Source organism: Martes martes, assembly GCF_963455335.1.
Source record: "Martes martes genome assembly, chromosome: 7".
Classification (NCBI taxonomy): Eukaryota; Metazoa; Chordata; class Mammalia; order Carnivora; family Mustelidae; genus Martes; species Martes martes.
This window is the reverse complement of record NC_137894.1, coordinates 80,175,046-80,192,055: the sequence shown is the minus strand read 5'-3', so window position 1 is coordinate 80,192,055 and position 17,010 is coordinate 80,175,046. Positions and strand designations below refer to the sequence as shown.

Below are 17,010 nucleotides of genomic sequence, written 5' to 3'. Positions count from 1 at the left end.
TCTTGTTAACAAAATTGATGGTCAAATCCCAGACCTAAAAATATCAATTCCCAGAGATTCTGATTTAACAAGCTCCCCAGGTTATTTTGATGTAGCAAGCTGGCACTGGTCCTAGGAGTAGCACTTAAAAACTACCATGCTACCCTCCACTTCCTCCTCCATGTTCCATTACATTAGTAATTAGAAAGTGTATGTCCATATAAAAAGTTATAAACAAATATTCATAGCAGCATTATTCATAATAGCCAAAAAGTATAAACAACCAAATGTATATCAACTGATTAAACAGATAAATAAAAAGTGGTATATCCATACAATGGACACAGCAATACAAAGAAATGAAGAACTGAAATATACCACAACATGGATTAATCTTGAAAACATAAAGCTAAGTGAAAGAAGCCAGTCACAAAAGACCATATATTGTATGATTCCATTTATATGAAATGTCCAAATAGGTAAATCTATAAAGACAGAAAATAAATTAGTGGTTACCTAAAACTGAGGGTACATGGAGAAATAGAGGCTAAGGATATAAGGTTTCTTTTTTGAGCAATGAAAATTGATGATGAAAGATGTACAATTCTGTGACTATATTAAGAGCCATTAAATTATACTTCAAGCAGATGAACTATATGGTATGTGAATTTTATCTCAAACCATTAAAAAAAATGATAGGAATGAAAATACAACATTCCAAAATCTTGGAGCTAAGAGAGACGTTTATAACAATGGAGGCCTAATAAAAAAGCAAAAAAAAATCTCAAATACCTAACCTTACACCTAAAGGAGCTAGAAAAAGAAGAACAAACAGAATCCAAAAGCAGCAGAAAGAAGGAAATAATAAAGATTAGAGCAGAAATAAATGAAATAGAAACAAAAAAACAGAACAGATTAACAAAACCAAGAGCTGGTTCATCCAACGATCAACAAAATTGATAAAACTTTAACCAGACTCATCCAAAAAAAAAAAAAAAGAGAGAGAGAAGTCTCAAATAAACAAAATGAGAAATGCAAGACAAGAAATAACAATGACACCACAGACATACAATCATAAGAGAATATTATGAAAAATTATATGCCAACAAATTGGATAACATAGAAGAAATGGATAATTCCTAGAAACATATAACCTTCTATAAACCTTCTATTTCTTCAAGAAGAAATAGAAAATCTGAACAGACCAATTACCAGCAATGAAATTCAATCAGTAATCAAAAAACTCCCAACAAATAAAAGTCCAGGACCAGACTGCTTCACAGGTGGATTCTACCAAACATTTAAAGAAGAGTTAATACTGATTGTTCTCAAACCATTCCAAAAAATAGTAGAGGATGGAAAACTTCCAAATTTATTCTATGAGGACCACATTACTCAAAACCAGGTAAAAACAGTACAAAAAAAAGAGAACTCCAGGCACATATCTATGATGAACAAATATGCAAAAATTGTCAGTAAAATATTAGCAAACCAAATCCAACAATATATTAAAGAAAATCATTCACCATGATCAAGTGAGATTTATTCCTGCAATGCAAGGGAGGGTGGTTCAATATTTGCAAATCTATCGATGTAATACATCGTATCAATAAAAGAAAGAATAGGGGTGCCTGGGAGGCTCAGTGGGTTAAAGCCTCTGCCTTCGGCTCAGGTCATGATCCCAGGGTCCTGGGATCGAGCCCCCATCGGGCTCTCTGCTCACCAGGGAGCCTGCTTCCCCCACCCCTCCCTCTCTGCCTGCCTGTGACCTCTGTCTATCAAATAAATAAATAAAATATTAATAAATAAATAAATAAAAATAAAAGAATAAAAACCATATGATAGTTTCAATAGATGCAGAAAAAGCACTTGATGAAGCACCCATTTATGATAAACACTCTCAAAAAAGTAGCAGAGGGAACATACCTCAACATAATAAAGTCCACATATGAAAAACCCACAGCAAACATTGTATTTCAAAGGTGAAAAACTGAGAGCTTTTCCCCTAAGATTAGGAATAAGACAAGAACATCCACTCTCACCACTTTTATTCACCATAGTACTATAGGTCCTAGCCCAGCAATCAGACAACGAATAAAAGGCATCCAAATTGGTAAGGAAGAAGTAAAACTGTCACTACTTGCAGACAACATACTATATATAGAAAACCTTAAAGAGGAAGGAGTGAAGATGGCGGAGTAGTAGTGGGACCCTGGGGTTGCCTCTTTCTTCAAGCCTCATTCTTCAAACACAGCTAGATCAACATCAAATCACTTTGAAAAACTAGAAAATTAATGAGGATTAAAAAAACAATCTACAAAGGGCACCTGGGTGGCTCAATCAGTTAAGCATCTACCTGTAGCTCAGGTCATGATCAAGTCCCACGTCAGGCTCCCTGCTAAGCAGGGAGCCTGCTTCTCCCTTTCCCTCTGCCCTTCCCCCCTACTTGTGCTCGCCTTCTCTCTCTCTCTCAAATAAATAAATAAAACAGAAAGAAAGAGAGAGAGAGGGAAAGGGAAGAAGGGAGGGAGGGAGGAAACAATATACACAATACACACAATTGGAGGGAAGAACGAGGCAGATGGGAGGTTGAGAAACGTGAATTAGGAGAGAGAAAAGCCATGGTGCCATGGAGGGGTGGGAACCCTTTTCGAAGAGTAAAGTCAGGAATAGGGAGAGAGAGCTCAGTGAGTAGGGTCTGTGCAAGACATCAAGGTATGGGGATCTCCTGGGTCACACAAGGAGAGAATGTTCCCCTTCCTGGAGCACATCTGGAAGATGGTATTTTGCCTCTCCAAGGACAAAAGGCCCACCGAGTGGTACTGAGGGGCCATTCAACAGCAGGGGACAGAGGCACACAGGCAGATAAACCTAGTTGCAGCTCTTCACTGTGCTTCAACGTAAGACTCCAGGCACTCATGCAAGCATGCGACTGCTTTTCTGGGATAGAAGAATGCCAAGAGTAGCACTGCAAGGCTCTCCTCCAGAGGAAGGGAGAGAGTCCATGTGCTGCTGGGTACTTCGAACTTTGTTTTGAATCCCAACCACTGGCCAGAGATAAAACACAGGAGAACTGTGGCACCATGAGTGCAGACAGCCAGGCATAGATTAATTGAGGACAGGGATCTTATGAAATCCTGGGACACAGGAAAGGAGACTGTTCACTTTTCTCTGAGGGTCTCCTGAACAGTGGCAGCCACAGGTTCCCCTCTTCCGGGATGAAAGGATAAGGGGACAGCATCTTGCGCACACACACACCAGCACAGCTGGGCTTCAGAGAGAAACACAGCACCTCCAGCAGAGGCTGGAGTCACTTAAACCAAACTCTGCCCCCTACACGTGGCAGGAGGATCTTTACAAGGGCAGGTCTGACTATGAGCCACTGCAGTGGGCGTCTCCCTCAGACGATCATACTGATCATAAAGTGCTCCCAAAGAGTCAGCTTCAATTCTGGTGGAAGTAAGATCAGGCCTTTTTTTTTCTTCCTCCTGGCTTGTTTCCTTTTCTCAGTTTTTTGGATCAGGCTTTTTCCCCCTTCCTTTTTCTTTGGAATCAGGCTTGTACTTCCTTTGTTAGTCTGTTTTCTTTTTCCTTTTCCTTTTCTCTTTTCTGGGATCAGGCTTTTTTTTTTTTTTTTTTAAAGCAGGCCTATCTTCACAAACAAATAAAGCAAACCTAATTAAAGGTCCAAACACTCCTCACTGCAAGAAGGAAGAACTCTGTAGAGGACCCACCTGTGGTAAAGAGCAGCCAAACACAACAGCAGAGTGTGCACAGCACACACCAGAAACACTTCCCAGAGTGCCAGGCCCTGGACAGTGTAGGACCCATTCTTTTTTTTTTTTTTTTTAAGATTTTATTTATTTATTTGAGAGAGACAGAGCAAGCATGCGTGAGTGGGGGAGCAGGGGAGCCAGGATGGCCAGAGGGAGAAACAGACTCCCCAGTGAGCAGGAAGCCTGACATGGGGCTCGATCCGGGGACCCTGAGATCATAACCTGAGCAGAAGCTTAACCAACTGAGCTGAACCCAGGACCCCTTCTTAATACAGGATCTCTCAGGAGCATGAATCATAACAAGCTTTCATAACATGCAAAGGAAAGAAATCTAGACATAATGACAAGACAGAGGAATTCTCCCCAAAGGAAGATCAAGAAATCACAGCAAGGGATTTGCTCAAAACAGATACAAGCAATATATCTAAATAAGAATTTAGAACAACAGTTATAAGAACACTAGCTGAGGCAGCAGCCTGGGTGGCTCAGTGGTTTAAAGCCTCTGCCTTCAGCTCAGGTCATGATCCCAGGGTCCTGGGATCGAGCCCCACATCAGGCTCTCTGCTCAGCGGGGAGCCTGCTTCCTCCTCTCTCTCTGCTTACTTGTGATCTGTCAAATAAATAAATAAATAATAGTTAAAAAAAAAAAAAAAGAAGAACACTACCTGGGTTTGAAGAAGCATAAAAGACACCAGAGAAACCCTGGCTGCAGAGACAAAAGACCTAAAAACTAGTAAGGCCAAAATAAAAAATGCTATAACTGCAATGCAAAATTGACTGGATGTAATCACAATGAGGATGGAAGAAGCAAAAGACTGAATTGGTGATAAAGAAGATAAAATTATAGAAAATAATGAAGCTGAAAAGAAGAGGGAAAGAAAACCACTAGATCACAAATATAGACTTAGGGAACTGAGAGATTCCACCATGTGCAATAGTATCTATAGCATAGGAGTCCCAGAAGAAGAAGAACAGAAAAAAGGGGCAGAAGATCTGTTTGAACAATTATAGCTCAAATGCATTCAAGCCCAAGAGGCAAGGGGAACTTTCAAGATCAACAAAAACAGGTCAATACCAAGACATATCATAGGGAAACTTGCAAAATACAAAGACAGAGAATTCTGAAAACAGCTAGAGACAAAACATCCTTAACCTACAAGAGTAGACACATAAGGTTAGCAGCAGACCTGACCACAAAAACACAGCAGGCCAGAGAGAGTGGCATGATATAGTCAACATGCTGAATGGGAAAAACATGCAGCCAAGAATACTATATCCAGCAAGGCTGTCATTCAGAACAGGAGAGATAAAGAGTTTTCAAGAAAAGCAAGAACTAAAAGAGTTTATGAACAGAGTTCATGAACACTAGAACACTATAAGAGCTCTGCAAGAGCTTGAGCAGGAAGAGAGACCAAAAGCAACAAAGACTACAAAGGAACAGAGACAATCTACAGAAACAAAGACTTTACGGTAACATAATGGCACTAAATTCGTAACTACCAATAACTACTTTAAATGCAAATGGACTAAATCCTAAATCAAAAGACACAGGGTATCAGAATAGATTAAAAAAAAAAAGACCTATTGATATGCTGCTTACAAGAGACTCATTTTAATTTATCTGACAGATCACAAGCAGGCAGAGAGGCAGGCAGAGAGAGAGGAGGAAGCAGGCTCCCTGCTGAGCAGAGAGCCCGATGCAGGGCTCGATCCCAGGACCCTGGGATTGTGACCTGGGCCGAAGGCAGAGGCTTAACCCACTGAGCCACCCAGGCGCCCCCAAGAGACTCATTTTAGACCCAAAGACACCTCCAGATTTAAAGTAAGGGGGTGAAGAACCATTTATCATACTAATGGACATCAAAAGAAAGCTGGAGTAGCCATATTTACATCAGACAAATTAGATTTTAAACCAAAGACTGTAATAAGAGATGAAGAAGGGCACTCTATCATAATAAAAGGGTCTATCCAACAAGAAGATCTAACAACTAAAAATATTTATGACCTCGACTTGGGAGCAAATATATGTAAATCAATTAATAACAAATGAATATATAAATTAGTTAAACTTAAAGAAATTCATTAATAATAATACAATAATAATATGGGACTTTAATGCCCTACTCATACAGTAGGTATGGTCAGATCATCTAAGCAGAAGATCAACAAGGAAACAAAGGCTTTGAATGACATACTGGATCAGATGGACTTAACAGATATATTTGGAGCACTTCAGCCTAAAGCAGAATACACATTCTTTTGAAGTGCACATAGAACATTCTCCAAAACAGATTATATATTAGGTCACAAATCATGCCTCAACCAGTACAAAAAGACTGAGATGATACCATGTATATTTTCAGATCAGAATGCTATGAAACTTGAAGTCAACCACAAGAAAAAATTTGGAAAGACCACAAAACAAGAAGGCTAAAGAACAGCATACTAAAGAATGAATGGGTTAATCAGGAAATTAAAGAAGAATTTAAATAATACACGGAAGCAAATAAAAATAAAAACACAACAGTCCAAAACCTTTGGGACACAGCAAAGGCCGTCATAAGAGGGAAGTATCTAGCAGGATCTAGCAATAGAGTCTCTCCTCAAGAAGCAAGAAAAGTCTCAAATGCACAACCTAACCTTACACCTAAAAGAGCTAGAAAAAGAACAGCAAATAAGGCCTAAAACTAGCAGGAGCAGGGAAATAATTAAAATCAGAGCAGGAATAAATGATACAGAAATAAAAATTAAACAGTAGAAGAAATCAACAAAACTAGGAGCTGGTTCTTTGAAAGAATTAACAAAATTGGTAAACCCCTAGCCAGACTTATCAAAAAGAAAAGAACCCAAATAAAATCACAAATGAAAAAGGAGAGTTCACAACCAACAACACAAAAATACAAACAATTATAAGAGAATATTATAAGCAATCATATGCGAAAACACTGGGTAATCTGAAAGAAATGGGTACATTCCTGGAAACATACAAACTGCCAAAACTGAAACAGGAAGAAACAGAAAATCTGAACAGAGCCATAACCAACAAAGAAGCTGAAGCAGTATTTAAAAAAAACCTCCCAACAAACAAGAGCCCAGGACCAGATGGCTTCCCAGGGGAATTCTACCAAACACTTAAAGAAGAATTAATACCTGCTCTTTTGAAGCTGTTCCAAAAAATAGAAATAGAAGGAAAGTTTCCAAACTCATTCTACAAGGCCAGCATTACCTTGATCTTAAAACCAGAGAGACCCCACCAAAAATGAGAATTATAGACAAATACCCCTGATGAATATGGATGCAAAAATCCTCAACAAGATACTAGCTAATCAAATCCAACAGTACATTAAAAGTATTATTCACCATGTTCAAGTGGGATTTATTCCTGGGCTTCAGGAGTGGTTCAATATCTGCAAAACTATCAACATGATACACCACATTAATAAAAGAAAGGACAAGAACTATATGATCCTTTCAATAGATGCAGAATAAGTATTTGACAAAATACAGCATCCTTTCTTGATAAAAACCCTCAAGAAAGTAGGAATAGAAAGAACATATCCATAGGCAACCCATAGCTAATATCATCCTCAATGGAAAAAAACTTAAAGCCTTTCCTCTAAGGTCAGGAACACAACACAGATGTCCATGCTCACCACTGTTGTTCATCATAGTACTGGAAGTCTTAGTCTCAGCAATCAGACAAAAAAAAGAAATAAAAGGCATCCATATCAGCAAGGAAGAAGTCAAACTTTCACTCTTCTAGATGACATGATACTCTATACAGAAAACCTAAAAGAGTCCACAAAAAAATGGCTAGAACTGATAGAGGAATTCAGCAAAGTTGTAGTATATAAAATCAACATACAGAAATCTCTTGCACTCCTATACACCAATAATAAAGCAGCATAAAGAGAAATCAAGGATTCAATCCCATTTACAATTGCAACTAAAACCATAAGATACACAGGAACAAACCTAACCAAAGAGGTTATACTGAAAACTATAGAACATTTATGAAAGAAACTGAAGAAGACACAAAGAAATGGAAAAACATTCCACGCTCATGGACTGGAAGAACAAATATTATTAGGGCACCTGGGGGGCTCAGTGGGTTAAGCCTCTTCCTTCAGCTCGGGTCATGATCTCAGGGTCCTAGGATCGAGCGCCGCATCGAGCTCTCTGCTCGGCGGAGAGCCTGCTTCCCCCCCTCTCTCTGCCTGCCTCGCTGCCTACTTGTGATCTCTCTCTCTCTGTCAAATAAATAAAATCTTTAAAAAAAAAAAAAAGAACAAATATTATTAAAACGTCTATACTACCCAAAGCAATCTACACATTCAGTGCAATCCCTATCAAAATAGCAAAAGCATTTTTAACAGAGCTAGAACAAACAATCCAAAATTGGTATGGAATCAGAAAAAAAAAACAAATAGCCAAAGTAATGCTGAAAAATAAAAGCAAAGTGGGAGGTATGACAATAGCAGACTTCAAGCTGTATTACAAAGTTATAATCATCAAGATGGCATGATAATGGCACAAAAACAGACATACATCAATGGAACTATCTAGAGAACCTAGAAATGGACCCATAACTAAATGGTCAACTAGTCTTCAGCAAAGCAGGAAAGAATATCCAATGGAAAATCTCTTCAACAAATGGTGCTGGGAAAACTGGACAGCAGCATGCAGAAGAATGAAACTGGACCACTTTCTTATACCATACACAAAAATAAATTCAAAATGGATAAAACACCTAAATGTAGAAACCATCAAAATCCTAGAGAAAACAGGCAGCAACCTCTTTGACCTCAGCCTCAGCAACTTCTTACCAGACACGTCTCCAGAGGCAAACGAAACAAATGCAAAAATGAACTACTGGGACCTCATCAAGATAAAAGGTTTCTGCACAGCGAAGGCAACAATTCTCAAAACTAAAAGGCAACCAATAGAATGAAAGAAGGTATTTGCAAATGACACCAAATAAAGGGCTAGTATCCAGAATCTATAAAGAACTCATCAAAATCAACACCCCAAAATTAAATAATCCAGTTAAGAAATGGGCAGAAGATATGAACAGACATTTCTCCAAAGAAGACATACAAATGGCTAAGAGGCACATGAAAAAATGCTCAACATTACTCATCATCAGGGAAATACAAATCAAAAACCACAATGAAATACCACCTCATACCTGTAAGAATGGCTAAAATTAACAACTCAGAAAACAACAGATCCTGGGAAGGATGCAGAGAAAGGAGAACCCTCTTACACTATTGGTGGGAATGCAAATTGATGCAGCCACTCCGGAAAACAGCATGGAGGTTCCTCAAAAAGTTAAAAATAGACTTACCCTACGACCAGCAATTGCACTACTAAGTATTTATCCAAGGGATACAAAAATACTAATTCAAAGGAGGACACGCATTTCGATGCTTATAGCAGTATTATCAACAACAAAGTATGGAAAGAGCACAAATGACTATTGGCTGAAGGAATGGATAAGGAGATTTGTTATTTACATTACTCAGCCATCAAAAAGAATAAAATCTTGCCATTTGCAATAATGTGGATGGAACTAGAATGTATTATGCTAAGTGAAATAAGTCACAGAAAGACAAATACCATATGATTTCACTCATATGTGGAATTTAAGAAACGTAACAGATGAACAATAGGGGAAGGAGGGAAGAAATAAAGTAAGATAAAAACAGAGGGAGGCAAACCGTAGGAGACTCTTAACTAGAGAGAACAAACTGAGGGTTTCTGGAGGGGAGCTGGATGGAGAGGATGGGCTAAATGGGTCATGGTTATTAAGGAGAACACTTGTTGTGATGAGCACTGGATGTTGTATGTAAATGATGAATCACTAAATTATACTCCAGAAACTAATACCACGCTATATGTTAACTAACCTGAGTTCAAATAAAATAAATTTAAAAAAAAAAAAAAAAGCTTGGGGGAAAAAAAGAAAACCCTAAAAACTATACCAAAAAACTACTAGAACTGATAAATGAATTCAGTAAGGTCACAGGACACAAAATCATTGTATAGAAATCTGCTGTATTTATAAATACTAATAATGAAGCAACAAAAATAAGAAATCAAGAAAGCAACTCCATTTACAACTGCATCAAAATAATAAAATACTTAGGAATAAACTTAACTAAAAAGGTAAAAGATTTATACTCTGTAAACTATAAAACACCAGTGAAAGAAACTGAAGACAACACAAATAAATGGAAAGATATTTCATGCTCATGGATTAGAATAAAATAGAATAGATTATAGAATATAGAATGAGAATAATACTGTTACAATGTCCATACTGCTCAAAGCAATCCACAGATTTAATGCAATCCCTGTCAAAATACCAACAGCATTTTTCACAGAACTAGAACAAATAATCCCAAAATTTGTATGGAATCACAAAAGACCCCAAATAGCCAAAACAATCTTGAAAAGAAAAAGAAAGCTGAAGGTATCACAATTCCAGATTTCAAGTTATACTTCAAAGCTGTAGTAATCAAAACAGTATGATACTGGCACAAAAACAGATACATATATCAATGGAACAGTATATAAAGCCCAGAAATAAACTCATGATATATAGCCAATTAATCTTTGATTTAAAAAACCCAAGAATATGAAATGAGAAAAAGACAGTCTCTTCAACAAATGGTGCTAGAAAAACAAGACAGCTACATCCAAAAGAATGAAACTGGACAACTCTCTTTTACCATGCACAAAAATAAACTCAAAATGGATTAAGGATCTAAAGATGAGACCTGAAACCACAAAAATCCTAGAAGAAAGTACAGGCAGTAATGTTCTGGTACCAGTCATGAAACTTTTTTCTAGATAGGTCCCAGAAGCAAGGGAAACAAAAGCAAAAACAAACTATTGGGACTACATCAAAATAAAAAGCAAATTTTAAAAAATTCTTAAAAGTGGTAGGACTCCAATTATAAAAATTAACAAACCTCAAGCAAGGATACAGATTACTTATTAGTAGGTGAAACAATATAGACTAAAAAGTACTGCGCTCTTCTATCCTGACTAAAAGTTGACTGGAAAAGTTCAACACATTACTGAGTTTTTGCAATCAGGGCAATTCTACTGTATACCAAATCTGAAAATAAGTATTTTTCGAATGCATTGGGAAAATGTATCTGATATCAATTCAGCTGTACAATCAAGAAACCTGGAATGGAGGTCATTGCTGAGTCCTTCCTCTCCTCTCCCATATCCAGTCCATCAACAAGACCTACCAAAACTCCTCTTCCATTTCCTCTGCCAACAACCTAGTCTAAGACCTCACTATGCTCTCTTGCTTAGGTTGGTGTAACAGCTTAAAATGGTCTTCTGCACCCACTCAAATATCCCCTCCATTCACCATGCGGCAGTAATGTAATTTTTAAGTAAATCTGATCACGTCTATCCCCTGTCTAAAATTGCTTCCCATTACCAATAGGATATATTCTAAAATTCTTGACACTGTCGCTAAGGTTACTACTTTCCCTCTCACAATGACTCACACAGACTACCTCACTGGCCTTCTTTCAGTTCCTTCATACCACCACCCCACCCATGCTTCTTTCGACCACGGTTTCCTGGCATAAAGGCCCTTGTCCCAGGAGTTTTCATTCCAACTGCAGGGAAAAGGAGGAGGTGGAGACATGGAAGGAAAAGATAAATAAGAACTACCTTGAAAAAGGTAGAAACAGACTAATGTGACAGAGAGTAGTGGTGGTTGCAGAAAAGCACCTCTGGTATCATTAATCCCTCTGGGAAGTCCTCCCTCAACCTTCAGATTAGGATCAGTATTCTGTTAAATGCCGCCAGGATGGGATTCCTCTTTGTGGCACATATTACAGATGTAAATAAACAAGCTGGACTGTCTTATCCACCACTCTATCCAAAATTCATACCTTGGTGTCAGACATACAGCAGATATTTAATAAACACACTGTAAAAGAATGCCTTGGGTTCTCCAGTTTCACAAACTGAGTCATAAAACCACAGGCCATGTAAGGTAATTAGCTAACCTATCCAACTCTGCCAGAGCCAAAACCAAGAGTCACCAAGATAAGTTATCTAACCACCCCTGCTCCATGAGCCTCAGCAATACCCTCTCTGCCACCTTTGATTTAGTACTGCCTATGTCATGTACCCTCCAATGTTTCGTGAGACACACACTTCAACAACAGCTGGCTTCCATCTTCCCTATTTAATCATGTATAAAAATAAAACAACATTTATATTATCAAAATCATTTCCATGGCAAATATGAAAATATCAAAGTCCTAACTCAAGGACTACAAGAAGTCACAGCTTTGCAGGGGATTTTTGTCGAAGGCAGATGTTAGCTACTCAAGTTCCATTTATAGGGCTTGTTTCCAAGCAAATCTGTTCTTTCCTGACTTCAATTTCCTCTTTTAAAAATGACATTTGATAGACTCTCTAGATTCTCAAATTTTCCTTTTTCCTTTGATTACTTATAACACCCTTTGGTAACATGAAATCAACCCCTTTTTTCTCCATAAAACAATTTCTACTACCAGACTACTTTTGTAAAGATTTGATGCTCAAAACATGTATTATTTATAATGGGGAAAATTCTTTTAAAAGAATTGATATTCACAAGCTCTGCAGTGTGACCACTGAGAGGAACAAAACTGAGAGCTAATTAAGCTGAGCAATTCTCATTAAATGAAGAAAAACAAGTAATATTAAGATTTGGCTCTTAAGTACTTGGTCAAATGCCTAAGAACCACAGTGCCTAGGGAAAGTTCTACCCAGTACGCTGCAAACATCCTTCTTATTCCAAATATGTCCTCAACCCCATCTCACCCCACCAGAGTGGTCTGATCCTTCTTTTGAAACTTAATCCTTTGGAAAAGAAAGGAGACCAGCAATCTAACTAAAAAGCCTCTCTGCTGTTCCAAAAAAAAAAAAAAAAAAAAGAAGACGAAGTACACAAATTTTCCTCAAAATGTCTTTCCCCTGGATGAATGCCACCTTTAGTGGTGCACAGCTGGTGTTTGCTCACTAAAATGCTCCATTCATAAACAAGCCCCCTCTATCCTATTATCACTAGCATCTATTAATTTTCAACTGTCTCTACCATGATAAAATTACTATGCTATGCAGTTTTTGGAAATAACCATTTTTGTCAATACCCAAGTCATTTTGCCACAATTTTTTAATTTCTCAGAGAACTCCTAAAATACCAAAGCTTACCACTATTTTAAGACAAAGAAAGGAAGGGAATTGGCTAATAAACTAACAAGCAGACAACCACTTAAAACCAATGTGCTATACCAATTAGAATATTTTTGAAAAATAATTTTTTAAACTCTCTCACAGTTGCTTAAACCAAAATCAAGAAACCTAAAAAGAAATGAAATTCAGATACATGCTACAACATAGATAAATCTTGAAAACATTACGCTAAGTGAAAGAAGCAGACACAAAAGGACAAATACTGTTATGATTCTGCTACATGAGTACCTAGAGTAGCCAAATTCACAGAGAACAAAAGTAGAATGCCAGCTGCCATAGGCTGGGAGTGGGGGAAATAGGGACTCATTATTTAACAGATACAGAATTTCAGTTTGGGATGATGAAATAGTTCTGGGGATGAACAGTGCTAATGGTGTATAATAGTGCGAATGCACGTAATGTCACTGAACTATATATATAAAAATGGTTAAAATATTAAATTATATAAATCATTTTGCCATATCAAAAAAATAAAGTAACAAGAAACCATCTATTTCCTTAATCATCCACATCCAATTTATCACCAAGTCTTCCTGTCTCTATCTTCAACATAATTTTAGAACCTGAACACTTACCACTACATCTTTACCACCACCGTAGCTCACAGTCCAAGCTATCATCTTTAGCTTAAACTACTGCATTAGGTATTAGTCAAATCTCCTGCTTCTGTTCTTATTCCCTTACATCTATACTCTAGATGTTAAGTAAGTTAAATCGTATCACCGCCCTGGTCAAAAATCCACCAGATCATACTCAGAAAAAAGTCCAAATTTCCACCAAAACTCATAAGGGTTTGCATAATAAGTCCCTGCCTATATGTCCCTGAGTCTACTCTAACCACACAGATTTTCCTGTTCTTTAAAATAAGCTAAGTTGAACCAAACTCAGCGCTTTTGCCTCTCCTGTGGCTCAGTTTCTCAATTCATTGAGATCTCTGTTCAAATGTGTTCAGAAAGCCCCTTCCTGCCAACCCCATCTAAAAGACCACCTTCCATTACTATCTCCTTACACTGCTTTACAATCTTTCATAACTCTTATTACTACCTAAAAGTATATGTTTATCTATTATATTTCCTGTACTAGAATATAAACTCCTTAAGAACAGAAACTTAGACTTTTTTACCACTATATCTCCAGGACCCAGAAAAGTGCCCAGCAAATGGTAAATATTCAGTAAATACTTGAACAAATATAAGTCTCCTTATTTGTCAAAGCACCAAGTATTATACCCTTCATTTTCATTTCATACAAATAGCCACTATTATACATTAAAGGAAATCATGTTATTTGAAATAACCAAGAGGAACCCTCAATCACCCAATATCCCACTATGCCTTTTTAATCAGAGTCAGCCCTCGAAAATGGAACAAACCCATGAAAATGGAAGAATGCTGGGGCGCCTGGGTGGCTCAGTGGGTTAAAGCCTGTGCCTTCGGCTCAGGTCATGATCCCAGGGTCCTGGGATCGAGCCCCACATCGGGCTCTCTGCTCAGCAGGGAGCCTGCTTCCCCTTCTCTCTCTGCCTGCCTCTCTGACTACTTGTGATCTCTGTCTGTCGAATAAATAAATAAAATCTTTAAAAAAAAAAAAAAAATGGAAGAATGCAATCAGTGTGTCCCATGACACAAAACCCTTGGTCAATGTGAATTTCACCTCAATTTTTAAAATTAACTAATAAAAAAAAAAAAAAGACTATTCTATCAGCACCAGTCAACTCCTCAGACAACTTCAGCCCACATCTTCCCCTTCTGTTCACCAATTCCCCACTAAGGAAATAAGAGAGACTAGGTTCAAATTTCTAAACATTACCATAAATATAAACCTCTCCCTAACTTTAGATAGACTGGTCATTTTGGAAGATGTACTGAATGTCTATAATATCTGAATATTTAATTATCTTAATTGCTCACAGATGTTTTTAACTTTTATGTCTCCACCATCATCACTTAAACCCCATTTCACTTGGCAATGGTATGATAAAATAATACCCATGCCTTAATTTCTATAACAAGTTCCACTCCATCACTAAGCAGGTAAATGGAAATTTAGCATTTGTTATTCTGTTGCATATATAAGCACAAAGGCCAACAGACAAGACACTGATATGAAAATTTTCATTCATGTTTCTTGGCCAGAATATCTTCAAATGCATAGAATATTTTAAATAACCTAATAGAAATGATACAGCTCTCCTATTCTCTCTTAAGTAAGCTGTATAATTATTTTTGAAGAAAACAGATAAGTGAAGAACAGGATTAGATATGTTGGTCATCTTTTATTTAAGCCACCCCAAATAGCTCAACGGATAGAACTAGATAGAGTCTGATCAGTTTCCATGGTGACTGGCAAAGAGCCCCATCACACTCCAGATAACATTCCAGCAGATTTCAGAGCAAACTCTGCTCCAGAGTTTGAAGAAAACTTGTGTGTCTTATTCTATTCAGGAAAAATCTAAACAGAGAACAACCCATGGAGGGGGACTGCTCTTAAAGACTACTCCAGTCCCACCTTAATTTAAGAATGTTACATTGTTTAAGAGCCACAGGCATAAACCAACTTTGTCATTTATTGCTCTTAGAAAATCCTAGCTTACTATCTGTCTTGACAGTAATAAAATCATCTTTTAAAGCTACAGTAGGATAGAGTTTTTCCTTCCAACTCAGCTGAAAAATAGGCAGTTACACTTTATCAATCACGGAAGTAGAACATACTGTCTGCTCTCTTTAAGTGACCATTTAATATTTTTATGGAAGTAAAAAGGAGACTTATGTCCTTTTGGAAGACAAGAGGAGAGAGACTTTCTGAAGAAGCTTCTTAAGAATAATAGCTAAAGAACTACTGAAAACAGCAATCCATTTTCTATAAAATTGGTTGATGTGGTTAATTTGGCAACGCATTTGAGAGGCAAAGGAGGAAGCAAGAACATGGCGAGAGGTTCAAGCTTATAATTATTTAGTCTTATTATACCAACAATACATAAAGACTCTTTAAAAGTTTTTCCCCCTTTCATCTGAACACTCAGTGACCCATTTCTGCACAGCAGTGCTGACCCTAGCCCTTTCACAGAGTGCAACTGCCAAAAGTGAACTATCACATGTTTCTGACAAAAGAGAAATAGGCTGGAACGAATTCTGTAATGTGGAATATTTCAAGGCCAAAATTAGAGCTTAAAAATGCCACTACTGAAAACAATACTATTCTGATCTCAACTTTATCCTTCTAGCTTTGAATCTTATCAAAGATTGTTTTAAATCTAATACTTGCCCACTTCCCTAAATTTTCTGGCACACAATAATAATATTTCAAATAGGTCTTTTTGGGTTTTGTTGTATATGTTTTAAATGAAATAAAATTGTTGAAGTACAGAATATAAACTCCCTTATTTAAAAACTTTAACAGACATCTAATAAAGCCCAGTAACTCAAACCTTTGGAGAATCCCATCAAAGTATAATCTGTTTCCAAACAACCTAGCAAGCATTTACCAAGTATGCAATGATGGGCCGGGCAATAATGGCGGATGATTTAAGATACAGTCCCTGGCCTCATGGAAGCTATAGTCACCCTAATGGCAGAAGATAAATATATGAACAAATAATGGAAGAAGTGACATTATTTGAAGCCTCTAGGAAGACTTCACATAGGAAGAAACAGCCAACACAAGACCTGAAGGATGAAAGGAAGTGGGCGAGGAAGGCAGACAGTCAATTCAAAGGACCAGTTAATGCAAAGTCAAGCACATACTGGAAATTTAGGTAGAGCCAACCTTTAAGAGCTAATCTATGCAATTCGGACAGAGACCGAATGTATATATTAAGAACTATCCTACAATCAATATGAGGAATTATTTAATTCAAGGTGGGAGAGATTATACAGATCAAATAAGAGGTTACAGAAAACTCTTAAATGAAATATGATCAAATTCTTACCAAGGTTCATGATAATGGAGAAAAGCATGTATTTCTCAAATTAAAAAG

The 17,010-nt window shown here is 37.3% G+C and overlaps 1 protein-coding gene across 1 annotated transcript in view; it reads right to left on the bottom strand.

Annotated features, from left to right (window-relative positions):
* The window catches only part of NUBPL (NUBP iron-sulfur cluster assembly factor, mitochondrial), a 200,773-nt gene that overhangs the window by 166,920 nt on the left and 16,843 nt on the right, over positions 1-17,010 (bottom strand). The gene's annotated exons all lie outside the window — the stretch shown is intronic.